The 19720-nt window shown below is 42.7% G+C and overlaps 1 protein-coding gene across 9 annotated transcripts in view; it reads left to right on the top strand.

Annotated features, from left to right (window-relative positions):
* Positions 1-19720, top strand: part of casz1 (castor zinc finger 1) — a 385070-nt gene that overhangs the window by 36159 nt on the left and 329191 nt on the right. For all 9 annotated transcript variants that reach the window (XM_043676251.1, XM_043676248.1, XM_043676247.1 and 6 more), the window contains exon 2: positions 1630-1758. The gene's annotated coding sequence lies outside the window, so the exon portion shown is untranslated. The remainder of the gene's footprint in view (positions 1-1629; positions 1759-19720) is intronic.

Raw genomic sequence — 19720 nt, 5'->3', positions numbered from 1 at the left:
TAGATAGAGAGAGAGAGAGTAGGGCCTGTCAGACCGGTGAGGAATGGAGTGGGGGAGTAGAGAGGGAGAGAGAGAGAGTGGGGCCTGTCAGAACACTGAGGATGGAGGGATAAGAACGAGAGAGTGAGAAATAGAAAGAGAGCAGGGCCTGTCAGAACAATGAGGATGGAGGGATAGGGAGTGTGGGGGGAGGAGAGAGAGAGTGGGATCTGCCAGAACACTGAGGTTGGAGGGATAGAGAGAGGCCTGTCCGAACAGTGAGGATGGAGGGGAAGAGGGCGAGAAAGAGTGTGGGTCCTGTTAGCTTCTGTACCTCAGTCAGAACTCCACAGCAACCATTACTGTCCACAGTGGCCATTATTTCCCTTGGAGCCTACAACTCATGACCCTTTGCAATCCCACCCCCCACTTCCCAACTGCGGTTTGGGACCCTGATCTAATTATAAATTATAATTTGAAAATGAGAAACAAAGGAATTTCTTCTTCCAGCATGTAGTAAATCTCTGGAATTCTCTACCCTGGAGAGTTGTGGAGATTCAATCACTGAAAATGTTGAAGTAGGAGTGAGATAGATTTTGGGGAATCGAGGGCTATGAGGAGCTGACATAGAGTCATAGAGGTGTACAGCATGGAAGCAGACCCTTCGGTCCAACTTGTCCATGCCAACCAGATATCCCAACCCAATCTAGTCCCACCTGCCAGCACCCGGCCCATATCCCTCCAAACCCTTCCTATTCATATACCCATCTAAATGCCTCTTAAAGTTGCAATTGTACCAGCCTCCACCACTTCCTCTGGCAGCTCATTCCATACCCGTACCACCCTCTGTGTGAAAAAGTTGCCCCTTAGGTCTCTTTTATATCTTTCCCCTCTCACCCTAAACCTGTGCCTTCGAGTTCTGGACTAGGACCGGAGCGGAATGGCCTATTTGTGTTCTGATGTAATTTAAAGCAAAGATTCTAACGGTTCTTGAAATGCCGACACAAAATCCCTCCAGTTTGCTCTGCATCATTTTAGCCTGTAAGAGTATTTTACAGTTTTTCTTGTACATTGCCACATAAACCAAGAGTTAAACCTCACAAATATTGTCTCATAGTTGGGATGGGGGATAGCCCACATTGAGGGCTATAGCAACATAGAAAGATGGAACAGGAGCAGGCCATTCAACCCTTCGAGCCTGCACCACCATTCAGCACAATCATGGCTGATCATTCAATTCAATTCCCACTTCCTCCCCATACCCTTTTACCCCTTTAGCCCTAAGAACTACATCGAACTCCTTCATGAAAGCTTTCAGTATTTTGGCCTCACACAGTTTCTGTGGCAGAGAATTCCACAGGCTCCCCACGCTCTGGGTGAAGACATTTTTCCTCAATTCAAGGATAGTTCCCATCAGGATGCCCTTGGAATTGTATTACATGTGTCTTTGTGTCACTCCCCTCCCCTATCCCGAACGCACACTGAGGAAAGTACGTGGGCCAATGATCTTGGCCAATCCGGATGAGAGCACCCTTTATACCATGATGATGCCACCTATTAATATCTTCCTTTCACATGATCTTCACCAATTGAATAGAATCGCAAAGTACCACAATTAAGAATTAATTTGATGTAACATTTCCCCTACAGATGAAGAAATATTTGTCCGTTTGAAACCACTCATGGATGTAACATGGACAGCAACATTGGTTAGTGCAGAGTGACCTCCCATAGCTTAAGACCTGGTTACAAGACAAGCTTCCCACCGCTGAAGATCAGGTAAGCTTCATAGATTACAATAGATTCAATACATGATTCATTGAGGCTGTATTTAAGTCGTAAACACAGTGCTGAGGAAAATTATTAATGGCACCGAATTAATCAATAGCCTGCTATAATAGAAGAATGAGAACAATAATTGGTCTTAACTTTGCATAATGCAAGCAATATTTTCAAATACAGACAACTGCTATGCAAAAACATTGTGTGCTTAACAACCTTTCTCTGAATTACAAAATTGTAAGAATTGGGAGCTTGATTTTTTGCATGAAGCAGATATAGAGGGGGAGGAATACAATGCATTGGCTCAGATAGAAACCTGTTTGCGTTAGTTCATTGGAAACTGCTGCATTGCACTACAGACTGTTTGCTACAATGGGTTTTCTAATCTCTTGCACTAAGTCTCTTAAGAAAACGAATCAAAGGGCTTTGGGTTACCATCTCAAACCTCCAGGAGGAGGAATGTGTGTGACAGTGTGTCATTAGTTTCATAGATTTAGCAAATCTGCAACAGCATTGAAAGGGGTAGATGAGGAATCCAAGCTGCTGATGCAGGAGCACTTGGATAAAGTCCACTTTTCCCATTCGATTCTAACAGGCTTTGAAGCTATTGGTTGGGGTATGGATCAGACACAATCCAATTGAATGATGGGACAGGCTCGATGGACTGAATGGCCTGGTCCTGTTGTTCTGTGAGGACAGATATTGCAGGAATGCTCTGAATGGAAAGAGGGTATTGGTTTCATTGATCTTTCAGTGTGTCAGCCTATGTCAACTCTGATAATCCCCCATTGCAGAAAAGCTTTGCATGTTGAAAAGTTGAGTGTATTGCACCTTCCACCTGGAATCAGGGATTTTGATTGTTACTTTCCTTTAAGGTTGTTGATCCGATTTAATTGAGGATTGAGTGTCATTTCTTCATTAAAATATAAATGCTCTCATTATAATGCATAAAAATGCTTCTTTCTATTTTACATTTAGAGTCATAGAGATGTACAGCATGGAAACAGACCCTTCGGTCCAACCCCTCCATGCCAACCAGATATCCCAACCCAATCTAGTCCCACTTGCCAGCACCTGGCCCATATCCCTCCAAACCCTTCCTATTCATATACCCATCCAAATGCCTCTTAAATGTTGCAATTGTACCAGCCTCCACCACATCCTCTGGCAGCTCATTCCATACACGTATCACCCTCTTTGCCTATTTATCCTATCCATGCCTCTCTTAATTTTATAAACCTCTATAAGGTCACCCCTCAGCCTCCGACACTCCAGGGAAAACAGCCCCAGCCTGTTCAGCCTCTCCCTGTAGCTCAGATCCACTATCCTATCTACCTGCGACTCCACTTTCAAGGAGCTATGAACCTACACTCCAAGGTCTCTTTCTTAATATACATATTAAGGAGCATCGTAAAAGTAAAATGCTGGAGAAACTCAGCAGCATCTATGAAGAGAGAAGTACAGTTAATGTTACAAATCCAGTGACCCTTCTTCAGAACTGAAGGAGGATGGAAAAGGACATGAGGAGTAACATTACCACTTACTCACCTTCAGCGCTCAGTGCTCCAGGTCAGGCACAGGAATAGATAAATGACAGATAAACCTTCCAATCAATGTACTCTTAAGGACACCCTCAAGGCACACTCTCTCAAGTTTTCCCACTCGGTTTCAAGAATGACTAAACATTTTCTATCCCAACAGTCTAGGCTGGAGCTTTTGTCTCTCATCCTTTTCTCTAAAAAGAATAATTACCTCCTCTTTTGAAAGCAGATACAGCATGCAATCCCACAGCAGCCTGGGAATAGCTGACCAAATGTACCTGCTTCACGTTGATTTCGTGAGCAAACTGTTCAATTGCTGTGGCTTCGCAACTGGGCCAAATCAAGCTCTGTTCTCCACTGGTATCTCACAGCATGGCAGTGAGTTACATGATCCTGGGCTGGTTTCCCCACAGCCTTGCTGGGGTAATAAGGATTATTAGGATTAACTAAGTCAGAAATTGATGCTGGGATTTTTCCGTTGTCTGGAGAGAGCAGCGTTGTTAACTTTGATCAGGAAGTTGACTGATAGATTGTCCAGTGAACTTCCCTATTATTGTAAATATAAAGCCTTGTTTCTGTTCTAAATACATTAGTTTGTTTACAGCAAATTTTATTTGTTAATGCTGATTTTGAAGGGTGTGGGGAGTGGAATACAGTTTTTGTTATTGACTGTTTTTTATTTGAATAATTCATTCAAGTGGGGGGTCTGCGAGTAATGTCTTACCTCAGTCAATCTCCAGGACTGGTTCAGTCAGAAAATAATTATTGATATCAAATAAATTTGTCACAGGTTCATCGCAGGTTCTTATTGCAGAGACTCAAAAGGCAAAATTTGTTTTTAAATCTCCACTGCAACCAGGAAAAGAAGCATTGAGTGGGCCAGTGCAGTGTGGAGTTAGCATGAAGCCTGATCCCTAATACCTTGCAATTGATTCATCAAAGAAAACTCAAGAGTTGGAACATGGAACTAGCAGTGTGACAAGTTATTGAAATACATAGCTGGATCTGACCATAATTTTAACTTCCGTCTCTAGTAATGGGATTCCAAAATGGCTGAGAAAACCTTCTGTGGGTGGTAAAGTCACTTTGCAGGAAACTAAAGGACATATCAGTGGGCCCTTTATTTTTGTAGTAGCTGAAGTGAAGGTGATAGCGATAACCTTAAAACATTTTTCGCTTTCTGTTTTATTTTGTAGCTTATTGATCATTATTCACCAATCACAATTGGTTCTGTAGCTCTGACACAGTCACAGGGTAAACTCCTGTCAGCAATCTGTCAATTGAGCATCTTCTAATGTATCCCTTTCTTAAGTCCACATCCAGTGTAATAGTCCTATAAAATATATGGAGAATGATTAGTCCTACAACTGTATGTTGAAATGCCAACAAACTCCAGAGCAGAGTTTGGTTTCCATTCTGCTTTTAAAAAAATGCTATTTTAATCCTTACCAGGTTAAGGAGTTAGCTATCCTTTGATAATGTGATCAGAGAACACATGTAGAAACGTATTTTACTCACCTTAACCTTGTCACAGGGGGTGCTTAGGATATATTTAATGAAATATTATGACAGCTGTGTACCAAATAGAACAGCCGCTATCCTTAATTACAGGTCTTCAAGCAGGAGTTAGTAGCAATCCAAATGTATTTGTAAAGGAACCACATAAAACGTCGTTACAATTATAATTCCTTGAATGTTTTTAAACAAGTGTCATATCGCTTTAATTTTCTTTGACAGTTTCAAATTACAATTATGGTATGCCAATAAAGAGGGATTCTGCCAATGAGGGTAATGGCTGTCATAACATGTCGAAGCCACACAAAAAAAAAGGAGAAAAGCTTTCTTCTGTAAAACACTCATTGTTTCCACCTAAAGTGTGTTTGGTTTAAAATGTTTAGAATACAGCTGGTCTGTCCTTAAGCCTTGACAAGAGGACTCAGTGACAAGGGGTTAATGGGCTACTTGTTCATCTCAATGCCTGGCCTTAATCTTATACCATTCAGTGTTAGAACCTACTGCCAGCATTGTCACCTCTTTTGTCTATAGTATGCAATACATGTTCAAAGGGAGTTCTGTACTGTGTTTATACTGTAGCTTAAATTGCCTGGCTTAATTAATGTCACTCACACTTTCATTTGTAACCATTCAGACCATTCCCAAATTGCCTGAAGGACTGTAAAGCTGTCAGGACCCAATAACATTTCTTCTCGTTGTTTGCTGCTCTGGTCAATTCCTGTTAAGTGAATAATTTATTTGTCAGTACGTTTTATTCACTTGCTGAGGATTCTCATTTACACGGTTATGTTTAGCGTTTTCAACAAAAAAAGTCCTCTTAAGAAGCACTTACCCCATCCATTCTGCAACCTGCCAGTCTATTCAAAGGGGTTCTGTGGTGTCTTAACAAAAAAAAATGAGGATTTTTCTTTGTCACCTGTAAGTAGGTGAAATATCACAGTCTTTTCCAAAACTGACTGTGAATTGGATTCTGGAGAGTAAATGGGATCTCTTCCTGCTCAATGTTAGGGGCATAGTTAGTGGTGACAGTAATGCTTTGACTGTCTTCCTCTGTTCCTTTGACATAGATACATTCTTGATGACCAAGGTGGGTGAAAGATTATCAATGGGATATGCAGGAATGTAGAGTTGAGGTTAAAAGCAGATCAGCTATGATCTTATATTAATGGGGGAGCAGGCTCAAAGGGCTGAATGGCCTCCTCTTGTTCCTTGTTCGTAATCCCTGCTTCATCTCATTCAAATACTTCACAGCACGTTGTGACATTCATAAAACTTCTTCAGGGTATTCCTGGGGCACTGTAAGCTAAATACACCACAGCAGAGCAAGGCTGGATAGAACTGTCACTGTAAATGTAGCAGGAATAAACTTTGAATGAGGTCTTTGCTGTACAAGGAATTCCCGACCAAATGTTTTCAATTAACGTGGAATGAATGTAACAATTGATAGCTTTTTTTGTTTCAATTTATTGTCAATGAAATAAACACTTGCTAACAGCATGGAATGAACTGTAAAGAGCCGATTTCCCACCCAGATGTTCCAGTACTGTTTAGTCTTTATTTGGCTAGTAGATTTACATAATTGCTGTAATTTCATTAAAAGTGACCCATGCTGCACCTATTTATTCATTTGTGTAAAAGCATGCCTGAGTGTACCGTACACATGGATATACCCCTTGGCGGATTGCCATATACCCCAGCCACACTATATTCATGAATGACACTACCTGCTCATTAGATGTGCACAGTTGCTTGGACAGCTGAATCCCTAAATGCATCACTCATTTAAAAAAACACAACCGTGCTTGGATCAGAATTTCCACAGACAATTTATAAACCATAAAGTGAAAAAGGGCCAAATTGAAATATTTGCACCTTGGCTTAATTAATCCCACCCGATGAAGCCAAATGCAAATTTAAGTCCCATTACTATACAATATTAATGTTTCACACGAGGCTATTAGGGACATGCTGGACTGAACATAGTGACAGTGATAAGCAGCAATATGTGAATAATTGGGAGACACTTGCTGACTGAATCTGGGCTACCTATTTAGACTGGAATCATGGAATTTTCAAAGGAGGAAGAAGAATTTGGGGGTGTTGAAATTCCATATTACCAGCTGCATGGAGAGAGATCTGATTGGTCTTTGGTTGGTAACTGTGATTGAGTTTGAATTGTGTGGTGCCTGGGAGTTCTTGTAGTTGTTTTTATTTTGGGATCCAAATTATAAGATTGAATGCTTGGTCCATTGAATTTCTATTTATGTGGATTTCAAAATTCTTGCTTTTTTCTTTAAATCCCTCAAAGGCATTGCTATTTACTCTCTCTGGGGCACTCTCCATCCTCCTGTCCCAGTCTATACCCTTCACATGGTCTACCTCCACTGGTGGGTCACTGACTGTCCACTTCCAAAAGTTACTTTATCGGTTAACCCTTTAGTTACCTCCCCAATCCTCTCTCTAACGTCTGTTTGGTGTTGAGTTCTCCCCAACCCTGGGAGGTTTCGCTGAAAATGTGCTGTCATTGTGATAGAAGGTGAATGGAATGGGCTGGTGATTTGGTCAGTTGGAACCCTCTATAACCAGAGTGAGTGTTAACCTGGATAAGACAATAGGACTCTGTGTGAGAGCAAATGGGTGGTCATTTGTATCAAAGGCAGTGGGACAGAGGAGAGGTTGTGGTAAAGGTATTGTACTACCCATTCTGGGACAATGGGTTCAAATCCCAACCCTGAGCTAACAGGGCCCTTGTTTTAAAAATAAATTGATGAAAAATCTGGAATTGATAAAGCTAATCTCAGTCATAGTGACCATGTTTGATTCCTGTAAAAATCCTTCTGGCTCGCTGAAGGAAACCAGGTCAAAACATGACTCCAGATCCACAGCATTGTGACTGACTCTTAAATGCCCTCTCCAATGGCCTAGCATCCATGAGGTGCTGTGGGCCATCGAGAGCAGCAGAACTGTACTCCAGCATCATCTGCAACCTCATGGCCTGGCATTTTCCCCCATTACCATCAAGTCAGGGGATCAACCCTGGCTCAATGGACAGTGCAGGAGAGCATGCCAGGAGCAGCACCAGGTGTACACAAAGCAGGACAAATCCAACCCCATCAGTCTACTCTTGATCATCAGTAAAGTGATGGAAGGGGTCATCAACAGTGCTATCAAGCAGCACCTGTACAGCAATAACCTGCTCAGTGATGCCCAGTTTGGGTTCCACGTGGGCCTCTCAGCTCCTGACCTCATTCCAGCCTTGGTTCAAACATGGACAAAAGAGCTGAATTCCAGAGGGGAGAGGAGAGGGGCAGCCCTTGACAGCAAGGCTGCACTTTACCCAGTGTGGCATCACAGAACCTTAACAAGATAGGAGTGAAAGGGCATCAGGAGGGAATCCTGGTTGGAGTCATATTGAGCACAAACAAAGATGTTTGTGATTGGTTGTGGCCTGTCTTGGGGGGCTGTGGTGGAGGGCGGGGAATGCCCTCATGCACCAAGGGCATTCCCTGATGGCTGTGACTCCCCTCCCCATTCCTACCTTGTAAAAATTTGCAAATATATCAGCTGCCCACTTCCACCCACCTGCTCATTGCCCTGTATTAGGGTGCACGCTGGCTCATAGTGTAGTCAAGTGAGCTCTAATTAACCCTTCATTTTATTGATTTATTCACAGTGGGGGTTGGCTGTTAATTTCAGCACCTGCCCATCCTAATTGAGGGGGGGGGGTGGTGGATGTGAACTAAGGAATGGTTGGGAAGGGAAGGTGAGGTCTGGGCATTCAGAGGATGACATTGCTTTAAGTCTCTGCTCCATTTTAACCGACTCAAATCATATTCATTTCTTCAAGTGACGGAGATTGTCAGGCAATCTTATAGAAGTTTATAAAATAATGAGGGGCACAGATAGAGTTCATTGGCAGGTGCCTTTTATCTAGGATGGGAGATTTTGAGATTAGAGGCACATTTTTAAGGTGAGAGGAGAAAGATTTATAAAAGTTTGCGTGTGGAATGAACTACCAGAGGAAATGGTGGATGTGGGTACAATTACAACGTTTAAAACACATTTGGATAAGTACATGAATAGGAAAGGTTTGGAAGGATATGGGCCAGGAGCAGGCAGGTGGGACTGGTTTGGTTTGGATTATGTAAAGCACAGACTGGTTGGACTGAAGGGTCTGTTTCTGGGCTGTATGACTGTATGAGAGCAGGTGGGAATATGGTGTTGAGGTAGAGGCTCAGCCATGATCCTATTGGATGGCCCACTTCGGCTCCTGGTTTCTACATTTTGATGTAAATCCAGAATCCAATCTGTATGAAAAGAAATAATTTTTTTATGTTAAAGCATTAAACCGACCAGCAGTCTGTTGACATAAACTGAGGATGAAAAACAGAAATTGCTGGAAAAGTTCGCAGGTCTGGCAGCATCTGTGAAGCGAAATCAGAGCTCATGTTTCGGGTCCAGTGATCCCCTTCAAAACAAGAAGGGTCTGAAGAGGGTCACCAAACCTGAGCCATTAACTTTGATTTCTCTCTACAGATGCTGCTAGACCTGCTGAGCTTTTATTTCTGTATCTAATTTGAAGCACCAATTGTAAATGTATTTTGAGCTGTTGTGCTATTTGTAAGGTGACCATGTTCCGATGGCCATAGTTCAGGTGATTTTGTGAGAACTCCCTTTAGGACACTGTTTGAGGTTGACGATCAGTGTAGTGGCAACAATGTTCAACATAACAAGAAGTGCCAGGAAATGTCTAAGCAGCGCATGGGGTGGTTGTTGCAAAACACAAACATCCATGGAAACATCTCAGTATTTGTTTAAAATAATCAGCAGTGAACGATCAGCATGCTTGTGTTGTTCTATTTCAGGTTGTGTTTTGGAAACGCTGTTGTTCAGTTGAACATTGGCATTCCAACTTACCTGGTCACTGAGAGCTCTGTGGTAAAGCACCAAATCTGAGATTAACTTGTTTGCCACCTTAGCTTTGTTTTCCTGCTGCCCTGTGCCATTAAAGGTACACCCTGTGACATGCACCGTCAACGTCTAACATGGGACAAAGCTCAATGGTAGGATGGAAAGCTGACTGACTGACAAGAGACAGATGGACAGATACATGGGTGAATGGATGACCCATTGCTCCTAGTTCTCTTGATCTGAAGATCCATGAGATACATTACAAACTGATTGATTCTGACTCTGTCTCTTGCTGTGAAATTAATGCAAAGATTGAAAAGCCTTGGCCTCTGAATATAGGGTGGCTCAGTGGTTAGCACCATTACCTCACAACACCAGGGACCTGGGTTCAATTCCGTCCTTGGGTGACTGGCTGTGTGATGTTGCGTTCACCTGTGTCTGTGTGGGTTTCTTCCCACAGTCTAAAGTTGTGCAGGTCAGGTGGATTGCTCTTGCTAAATTCCTGATGAAGGGCTTATGCTCAAAGTGTCAACTCTCCTGCTCCTTTGATGCTGCCTTACCTGCTGTGTTTTTCCAGCACCACACTTTTCGACTCTGACTCTCCAGCATCTGCAGTCCTCACTTTCTCCCATGCTAAATTACCCCTTGTGTCTGGGGATGTGCAGGCTAGAATGGGTTAGCCATGGGAAATACAGGAGTAGAGAAGTGGGTGGGATGCTCTTCAGAGGGTCGGTGTGGACTCGATGGGCTAGCGGCCTGTTTCCACACTGAAGGGAGAACCCAATCAGGACATGAAGCAATCTTGGTCTAGATTAGAGTGGTGCTGGAAAAGCACAGCAGGTCAGGCAGCATCCAAGGAGCAGGAAAATTGACGTTTCGGGCAAAAGCCCTTCATCAGGACCTCTATTCCACTCTAATCTAGACTCTGGTTTCCAGCATCTGCAGTCCTTGTTTTTACCTTATCAAGCAATCTTGTGCTGGCCTCCGTAGTTGGGATCTTACATTTGTTTTAACCCTGGCTGCTTTTAAAATAAAACCTTTTAACTGGTGTTTTTGGTTGCTATTCCTCCTTCCCTGCCTGACTCCCCAATTAAAGGAACTGCTCTCAGGTATGTACCTAAGCTGCTGTTAGTTCCTGTTGGGAATTGGGACAACCTACAGGACAAAGACTGCAACGGCTCAAGAAGACAGCTCACCCCCACCTTCTCAAGGGGCAACTAGGGATGGACAATAAATGCTGGACCATTCACATACCGTGCATCAATATATTAAAAAAACTGGCTTACCCCTGGCTTTCAAATGATTGAAACATCTGGCTTTTAATATATCATAGAGGTAATTATCCTGATGTAATCAGGAGAGACAAAGACAAAGTCTAAACCTGGTCTGAATTGGAAATAGAAAAGAGATGTTGGAAATGTGGAGTCAGCCATTTCTTAGAAAAGTTTTGATAAAGCAGCTATGTCCAAAATACAAACTTGTCCTTTCCCTCTTCAGATATGGATGGGCCTGTTATACAGAATAGAATGCAAAATCCCTACAGTGTGTCAGCAGGCCATTCAGCCCATTGAGTCCACACTGACCCTCTGAGGAGCAGCCCACCCAGCCTGGATACTACAGGCAAATTAGCATGGCCCATTCACTTAATCTGCATGCCTTTGGACTGTGGAAGGAAACTGGAGCACCCGGAGGAAACCCACGTGGACAGGGGGAGAATGGGCAAACTCCACACAGTCAGTCACCTGAGGCTGGAATTGAACCCTGTGAGGCAGCTGTGCTAACCACTGAGCGACCATGCTGCAACATATGTTCCCTGTACTTGCTGCTTTTATTTCCAATAATCAATAATCATAATAGCTGAGGATGTTGTCAATTGCTGAAATGTTATCAGCCCCTACTTAGCAAAGATCATGCATTTATATAACACCTTATATGTTCCTCAGAGCATCAGAAACTTCATAGCAATTGTACTCCAAGGAGGTCTGGTCACTGCACTTACATAGATAAACGCTGTTGCCAATTTGCCCACGAGACTTTCCTCAAGCATCAGAGAAAGAAATGACAAATTATTGGTATTGATCAGTGCTAAATATTGATCAGGATCAGGACAACAAAGGATATCCTTATTTTTCCTCTGTTAGTAAAACAGGTTTCATTGACAGTGCAGCACCCTCATGGCACTGACCTTCCGACAGTGCAGCACTTCCTCGGCACTGACCCTCCGACAGTGCAGCGCTCCCTCGGCACTGACCCTCCGACAGTGCAGCACTTCCTCGGCACTGACCCTCCGACAGTGCAGCACTCCCTCGGCACTGACCCTCCGACAGTGCAGCACTCCCTCGGCACTGACCCTCTGAAATTTCATCATCAGTATTTCTTTGCCCAAAATAAAATTTAAAACCATTTTTGCATTTCCATTTTTCTGATACAATTTAGAGAGTGTAAGTGAGCTGATTGAGGGATTAGTTTAAAAATTGTACAGGGAGACAGTGCAGGATAATGTCAGTATGTGTTGTCATTGACTTGCTCCCTCAATGATGGTGGGGAGTCTCCCGTTTTCGGTTTTAATGACTCTGTCCAGTTATCTTTCCACGATAGTGATATCAACCAATTTAATCCCAAAATGGGAATTCCTCTTACGAGAAGTTGTTAAACATTGAAAGCTAATTTAGAGAGAAAGGATACAAGAAAGAATTTAGAAAATTCACGGGGTGGTAAAAAATTGTCAAGAATATACTTTCTAGAAATTGTCAGGCACTGTTTGGGTCATGTTATAATGGCTGTGAAACAGAACAAATTACCGAACACAGGCTTTACATAGGAAAGGATTGCGTGGGCCATTAACTGACCGGGGATGAGCATGAATCTGCATTGATCAGAACATTATCAGGCATTTGCTTGTATCAATGGGGACCTTACAAAAGAAATCCAAGATAAAACGCAGAGAAACTTAAACTGTGATCAATACCTTCAGATGTTCTCAGAAGCAGGTCAAAAGAGCTCAAGTTCAAGTATTAGTTAAAGACTGACAACAGGAAGTATTCTTTCATACAGCAGGATGCTACAGCGTGTTCAAGGCTGTTACACTGGATTAGACTGTTTTACTGGAGTAATGTTCAAACTAGTTTTATAGACAGAGGCTTCATCTGAAGCTCTCCAGTGATAATCATGATTCTGTCTACACACTGTGTAACATACCGTTGAACACAAATAAAATATTCCAGTGCACAGTGTTGTTTATGGAATTAATAAAAGAGTTTCGCTTGTATGATAAAGTGAATGAAGTTGGAAAGTGATTTTACCAAGTGATTTTTCTTTCAAAGCAGCCAGAAGTGATTTCAAAGTGTGGTCACTATGGTGGTACTGGTGAGGGTGACAGGCAATTTGTGCCCAGGAATGACAATGAGATCAATGACACCGACTGGTTTTGATTATGAAAGTTGACCAGGGCCACGGTTTGAAAATGTCTCAGGGGAGTTTCGCCAGACAGACTGGGTTTTGGTTTAATCTCTCACTGTTGGCTCTTATCTTTGACTGAACAGCCCAGTTTTCCAGAATTTTTGAAACGTTACTGTCACCGAGCACCCCACCCCCACCCCCCAACCAAAATAGGCGTCACCCTCAGATTCCACACCCCTCAGAGGCTTGGGTTCTGAAGTTGGTTTTAATCTGATGGGATTCTGACAGAAGGGGGCCCAGGCACTACCATCTGAGTGAAGCAACATTCCCTCCATCTCTCTGACTGATAGTGGTGGCTGATGCCAAGTTACTGTGCAGCAGTTAGTTGAGCAGGTGTTGCTGCAGCACAGTCAACTCTAGTCTATGATCAGACCACTTCATTAAGTACAACACTCTGACCTGAAATAGTCAGGTGCTTTCTGGAAAACTGGATGCTTCTGAGTTTAAATACTTTTATAATTGTGGCAATATTTCAGATACCTCCACCCGATGCCAAAAAGAAAGATTTTAACAATAGCGTTCTGGTTTCATTTCCTCATTTCAGGTTATTGAGTATTTCTGATCTCTGTGATCATTTGATAAAATGCTTGCTTGTAAGCCAATTGGGGGAGCTGATGGTGTAATGGTCGTGTCACTAGGCAAGTAAATCCAGCCAATATTCTGAAGGTATAGGTTCAAATCCCACCATAGCAGCTGATAAAATGTGAATTTAATTAAAATCTGGAATCAAAAGTCAGTCTAATTATACCCATTGCCATTCACCATGTAGCCATTAACTTGTTAGGAAGCCATCTGGTTCATTAATGTGCTTTAGAGAAAACTCTAACCTGTTTTAAGTCTACAGGTAACTCCAGGCCCACAGCAATGTGGTTAACTCTAAATTGCCCCATGGATAATAGATGTTGGTGTAGGCAGTGACATCAGCATCCCATCAATGAATTTCACAAACAGCTGGCTGACCTACAATTATTGCAATCTGTCAATCTTACATCATGTTTTTCATTCAATATTCCTTTCTGTGAAGATTTTGTAATAGTTACTCTTAAACTTGAATATTCTAACACACTGGTTTCCCATATTTTAAACTCAAGCCCATTCCAAACTCTGTTCACACCAAGACCTGTTCTCCTATTTTCTCAATGTCAACTGACTTACATTAGCACCTGGTCAAACAATAAATCGCTTGTAAAATTCTCAATCTTGTCTTCACACCCTTCAATGGCTTCATCACTCCAACTCTGTAACCCTATCCAGCTCCACAACCCTCCCTATCTCTGTAACCTCCACACCCCTCTTTATCTCTGTAACCTCCTCTAGCCTCTACACACCCTCCCTATCTCTGTAAACTCCTCTAGCCCCTATAGCTCCTCCCTCTCCCTGAAAGCCCCACAATTCTCCCTATCTCTGTAACTCCTCTAAATCCTGCATTTTGAACATTCCTAATAAGCTCTGGAATTCCTTCCCTACACCTCACAGAGTCACGGAGTCATGGAGGACTAGAGCACTAGAAGATCTAACGCATCTCTACACAGTCTCAGCTCTTCAGCCCAAACAGGTCCATGCTGACCAAAATGTCCATCCACGCTAACCCCATTTCCCAGCACTTGGCCCATATCCTTCTAATTCTTTCCGATCTATGTATTTGTCCAAATGCCTTTTAAATGTTGTTAATGTACCCACCTCAACCAAGGGTGGCACGGTGGCTCAGTAGTTAGCACTGCTGCCTCATATCACCAGGGACCCAAGTTCGATTCCAGCCTTGGGCAACTGTCTGTGTGGAGTTTGCACATTCTCCCCGTGTCTGTGTGGGTTACCTCCCACAATCCAGAGATGTGCAGATTAGGTGGATTGGCAATGCTAAATTGTCCATCGTGTAAGCTATTAGTCAGGAGTAAATATAGGGTAGGGAAATGGGTCTGGGTGGGTTCCTCTTCAGAGGGCCAGTGTGGACTTGTTGGGCTGAAGGGCCTGTTTCCACACTGTAGTGATTCTAATCAATGACTTCTGCTGGCAGCTCATTCCATATGTGTACCACTCTCTGTGTAAAAAAAAAGTTGCCCCTCACATTCCCTTATTCTTTCCCCTCTAACCTTAAGCTGGTGTCCTTTTGTCCTTGATTCCCCAACCCTGGGAAAAAGAGTGAGTGCATTGACCTTATCCGTGCCTCTCATAATCTTATACACCTGCCCACCTGTCGGATCTCAATTCCCTCTGTTAAGATGCTGCCTAAAGCCTACCTCTGGAAATGGCTATTTTGTCCCGATGGCTTGATGACAAATATAGTTTTATAGTGGTTCTGTGAAGAACATTTCATTCCATAAGAGGCGTTAGATGAATAAATATTGTTGTTGTTGTACAGTCCTCCCAGAATGGATTTATTGCGGACATTATCATAGAGGGCCTGTCCAAGGGAAAATGTTTGAGCACCTCCTTCGCTCTGAGAAGGTTACATTGTCGGAGCTGGGGCTGGGCTGAGACTGTGTGGAGCTGAGTTCGATATTCGAGGAACTGGCCACCTTGGATAGAAGAGACGAAATGAGAAGTCTGTTCTCCTCCTGAGTGAAAAGCACAGAGACAAGGCAGAATGTTCCCCACGTTCACTCACTAAGTGTTGCCCTGCTTTCACCTTTACCCTTTAGCCCCTATCATTCATTCTGTTTTGTGCCTTTATGGGTTTTTTTTAACCAAATGAAATGATCTATTTTGTTTCATGTCATTAGTTCCATCTGTTCAGAAAACAACCTTGTGCATTTTGAATGTGAAGCCGCTGTATATTTCAGAGTCTGCACAGTACAGTGTACATGGCATCCCTACAGCTCCTGCCTCAGGTCTGAACAGCTGTCAAAATATTCCTTATTTTTCTTCATTTTTTTTTAAGTACAGGTTTTGTGCATTTCACCTTCTGTTATTTCTGATGCCAGATTGTACGCATTGAGCCGGGTCTGAGCAGGTTTAGAGCTAATTAAAGATTTGACAGCCACAGCATTTCAGATTAGCTCTAATTCCACGATGGGATCTCATTTCTTATGTTCACCGAAGGCTCAATAAACTGTGTCACTGTGTCTTTGGGGGCTGTGGTGTGGTGCTGTCCAGAGTGGGGAGAGTGTAGGGTGGGGATGACTCCCAACTGAGTGTGAGGGAGAGGAGGAAACTGAGGGGGCTGCAGGATAGAGGAGATTAGGAGGAAGAAAACTCAAATGGACCATTATCACAGTTCAAAACTTTTAAAAACCACAGCACCACCTTCTTGAAGAGAAGTTTTATCCCAGTCGACCTTTCAAAGATCAAAGTTATCCCAAATTCATTTTTACAATCTGTTGAAAAGTCGGCTGAAGTTCTTAATTGAGTTTGAACATGCCGTAAGGCAGACTTTACACTTGCATTAAAAAATGGCAGCTTCCAAACTGTCTTAGTTGTAGATGAAGCTAAATGAAAAACATCTTAAAATATGTAAAGGAAGTTCAGTAAATTCTTTTCATCCCTCTTCATGTTTCCCTTTTTATCTCACATCTCACCAACTGACTTATAAGAATAACCATTTCCTAAAATAACCTGGTGGCACAAACTGTTTGAAAAGTCTTTTTCTATGTGTTGAATAGAATCCTGTCCTTTCAAACATTTGGCTAGTGCCCGAATTTAGTTCGGGACCCTATTCCTGGGAGATTGTTTTATAAGAGGCTGGAGGATCTTTGAGTATTCTTAGAAGTTAGGAGTTTGTGAAAATTAGATGAAAATTTAAATTGCACATTTTGCTCAGGGTTGCAAGCTATCTGTCTGACCATCTGTCTGTGTCAAATACACACTGACTGGAGAGTTCTAATTAAAAAGACAATGTCTGACTGGGGTGGGCTGGTATTCATTCATTTATTCTTCCTTTAATTTAAGGAGGCATTTTGCCTTTTTCCACAGCCGTATAACACGTTGGAAACCGAATCTGCCTGATGGTGCCCCATCCACTTGAAAAGCTACATCTGTCGATTGATAGAATTAAAACCAAATGGGTTTGTCCCAAATTCAAACTCAGTTTTTAAAAGGTGCAGTCCCACTCACTGTGATCACAGACAATCCCTACATTAGACAAGGTTCTCAAGAAAACAAATGAAAAGACTTACTGTTTTACTTGCCTGTACAGGTGATCCCTCTGTGCTGGTGATCTGTCTCTACAGGCGATCACTTCATACGGTTGATCTCTTTGTGTAGATGATCACTGTCTACAGGTGGTCTGTCTCTATACAGGTGAGCTCTCTGTTCAGGTGATCTATTCCTACAGGTAGACAGGGTGATTAAGAAGGCATTTAGCATGCTTGCCTTCATTGCTGAGTTCTTTGAGTGTAGCAATTGGGATGTCATGTTAAGGTTGTACAGGATATTGGTGAGACCACTTTTGGAATACTGTGTACAAGTCTGGTCTCCCTCTTATCGGTAAGATGTTGTTTAACTTGAGGGTGTGCAAGAAAAAATTACAAGGATATTGATGGGGTTGGAGGGTTTGAATTAAATAGAGGCTGAATAGGCTGAGGCTATTTTCCATGGAGTGTTAGAGGCTGAGGAGTGACCTTATCGAGGTTTATAAAATCAAGAGGGGGTATGGCTAGGATGAATAGTTAAGGTCTTTTTTCCCAGGGTAGGGGAGTCCAGAACTAGACAGCGTAGGTTTAAGGTGAGAGGGGAAAGATATAAAAGGGACCGGAGGGTGGTACGTGTATGGAATGAGCTGCTGGAGGAAGTGGTGAAGGCTGGTATAATTACAACATTTAAAAGGCATCTGGATGGGTATATGAATAGGAAGGGTTTAGAAACATATGGGCCAAATGCTGGCAAATGGGATTAGATTGGATTGAGATGTCTGATTGGTGCGGACGAGTTGGAAGGGTCTGTTTCCGTGCTGTATGACTCTATGATCACTTCATACAGATAATCTGTTTCTCTACAGGTGATCACTCTCTACAGGGTTCCAGTATCAGCTTCCTCCAAGGACAGTTTAAATCAAATTAAAAACCTAACATTGGATGTCAAAACATGGCAGATCTCCCAATCAGATTTTTGAACACCCAGAATACTTGAGCAATTTGTGATGGCAGTTAGAGTTGCCCAATAAACACTCGCTGAGCCAGAGAATGTCACGTCCTGGCAACGTATCTTTTTAAAAAATACACACCTGCCCTTGATCATCTCCTCCACTCCTCTTCCTTCTCGTCCTCGTCCTAACAGCCTCTTCCAGAGGACGGGCAGAGTGAGGACAGAGGGTGTGGACCATTGAGTCCATGTAAATAGATGTCCTATCAGAACGTACCACCCATTTCAATGGGACCTGCATTCGGCCATTTACTTAGGATTGAATCTGAGGTTAAAGGTCGTTGAAGAGAGGCGTCTGTCTCCCTGGAGGGGTTCTGTCTGTCTTGATGGCATCATTGGTACAGGGACACCACATGCCACTGTACTCTGTGTAAATGAGGTTCGGTGTGTGGACAGTACCCTCTGTACAGTACTGCGGATGATCTTTAATGGGTTCCATGGAGCTGCTCTCTGTGTGGGTGCTGCCTCAGGAGATAGTCCCACTGTGTACAGAGGGGATCATTAATACAGAGTGAACACTGTATCAAAATGATAAATGGTCCACTGTACATCTAGTTAAATGTGATCTAGTTAAACAGGTGATTTAGTTGTACAGATGGTCCTCCTGTAAAAGGGATTGAGTCGTACAGGTGATCTAGTCATATAGATTCCCCCTCATACAAGTGATCTGATTGTACAGATGGTCTTCCTGTATAGGTGATCTAGTTAGATGATGGTATTTCTATGTAGGTGATCTAGTTGTACAGTGGTCTTCCCATACAGGTAATCTAGTTGTACAGGTGTTCTTGGTTGGACAGGCGGCCTTCCTGTATCGGTGATCTAGTCATACTGGTGGTCTCCCTATACAAGTGATCTCGTTGTAGAAGGGATCTTGAGATGCAGGTAGCATCTTTGTACAGCTACTTTCTACATGGGTAATCTTTTGGCGTGTAGTGTTTCTGTCATCCCTGCAGTAACAGGACACAACTAAATTCCATAACTTTTAATGTTTACCTTACAAGGTATCACAGCTCCTTTGTACAATACCAAGAAAACATTTTATAAAGAATTATGGAACTATCTCACTGTGCACAACACTGAAAGCAAGAAATCAGCAATCTGATACCAGGCTGAGGTCACTGTGAAATATTGCGCAGTTAATACCCTGACTCATTGAACACACCGACACATTGCTAGATAGTCCATTCGTATTAATAAGTGGCAAAATCAGAATATATTGAAAAATCGGTGATCATCTGTGTTAAAGTCCCACGTGCATGCATTTGTGTATGCATGTGTATTGTGTGTACGTATATCTGTGTGCATGTCAATGCATATGTGCTGTGTGTGTGTGTCTGTCTGTGTGTGTGTCTGTGTATATTCATGTCTGCATATGTCTGTGTATGCAGTTGTATGTGTATATAGGTGTGTGTACATGTAGGTATGTGCATATGTGTGTTGTTGTGTATATGGGTGTG

This window comes from Chiloscyllium plagiosum, chromosome 34 (genome assembly GCF_004010195.1).
Source record: "Chiloscyllium plagiosum isolate BGI_BamShark_2017 chromosome 34, ASM401019v2, whole genome shotgun sequence".
Taxonomy (NCBI): domain Eukaryota; kingdom Metazoa; phylum Chordata; class Chondrichthyes; order Orectolobiformes; family Hemiscylliidae; genus Chiloscyllium; species Chiloscyllium plagiosum.
This window is presented reverse-complemented; position numbering and strand designations above follow the sequence as displayed.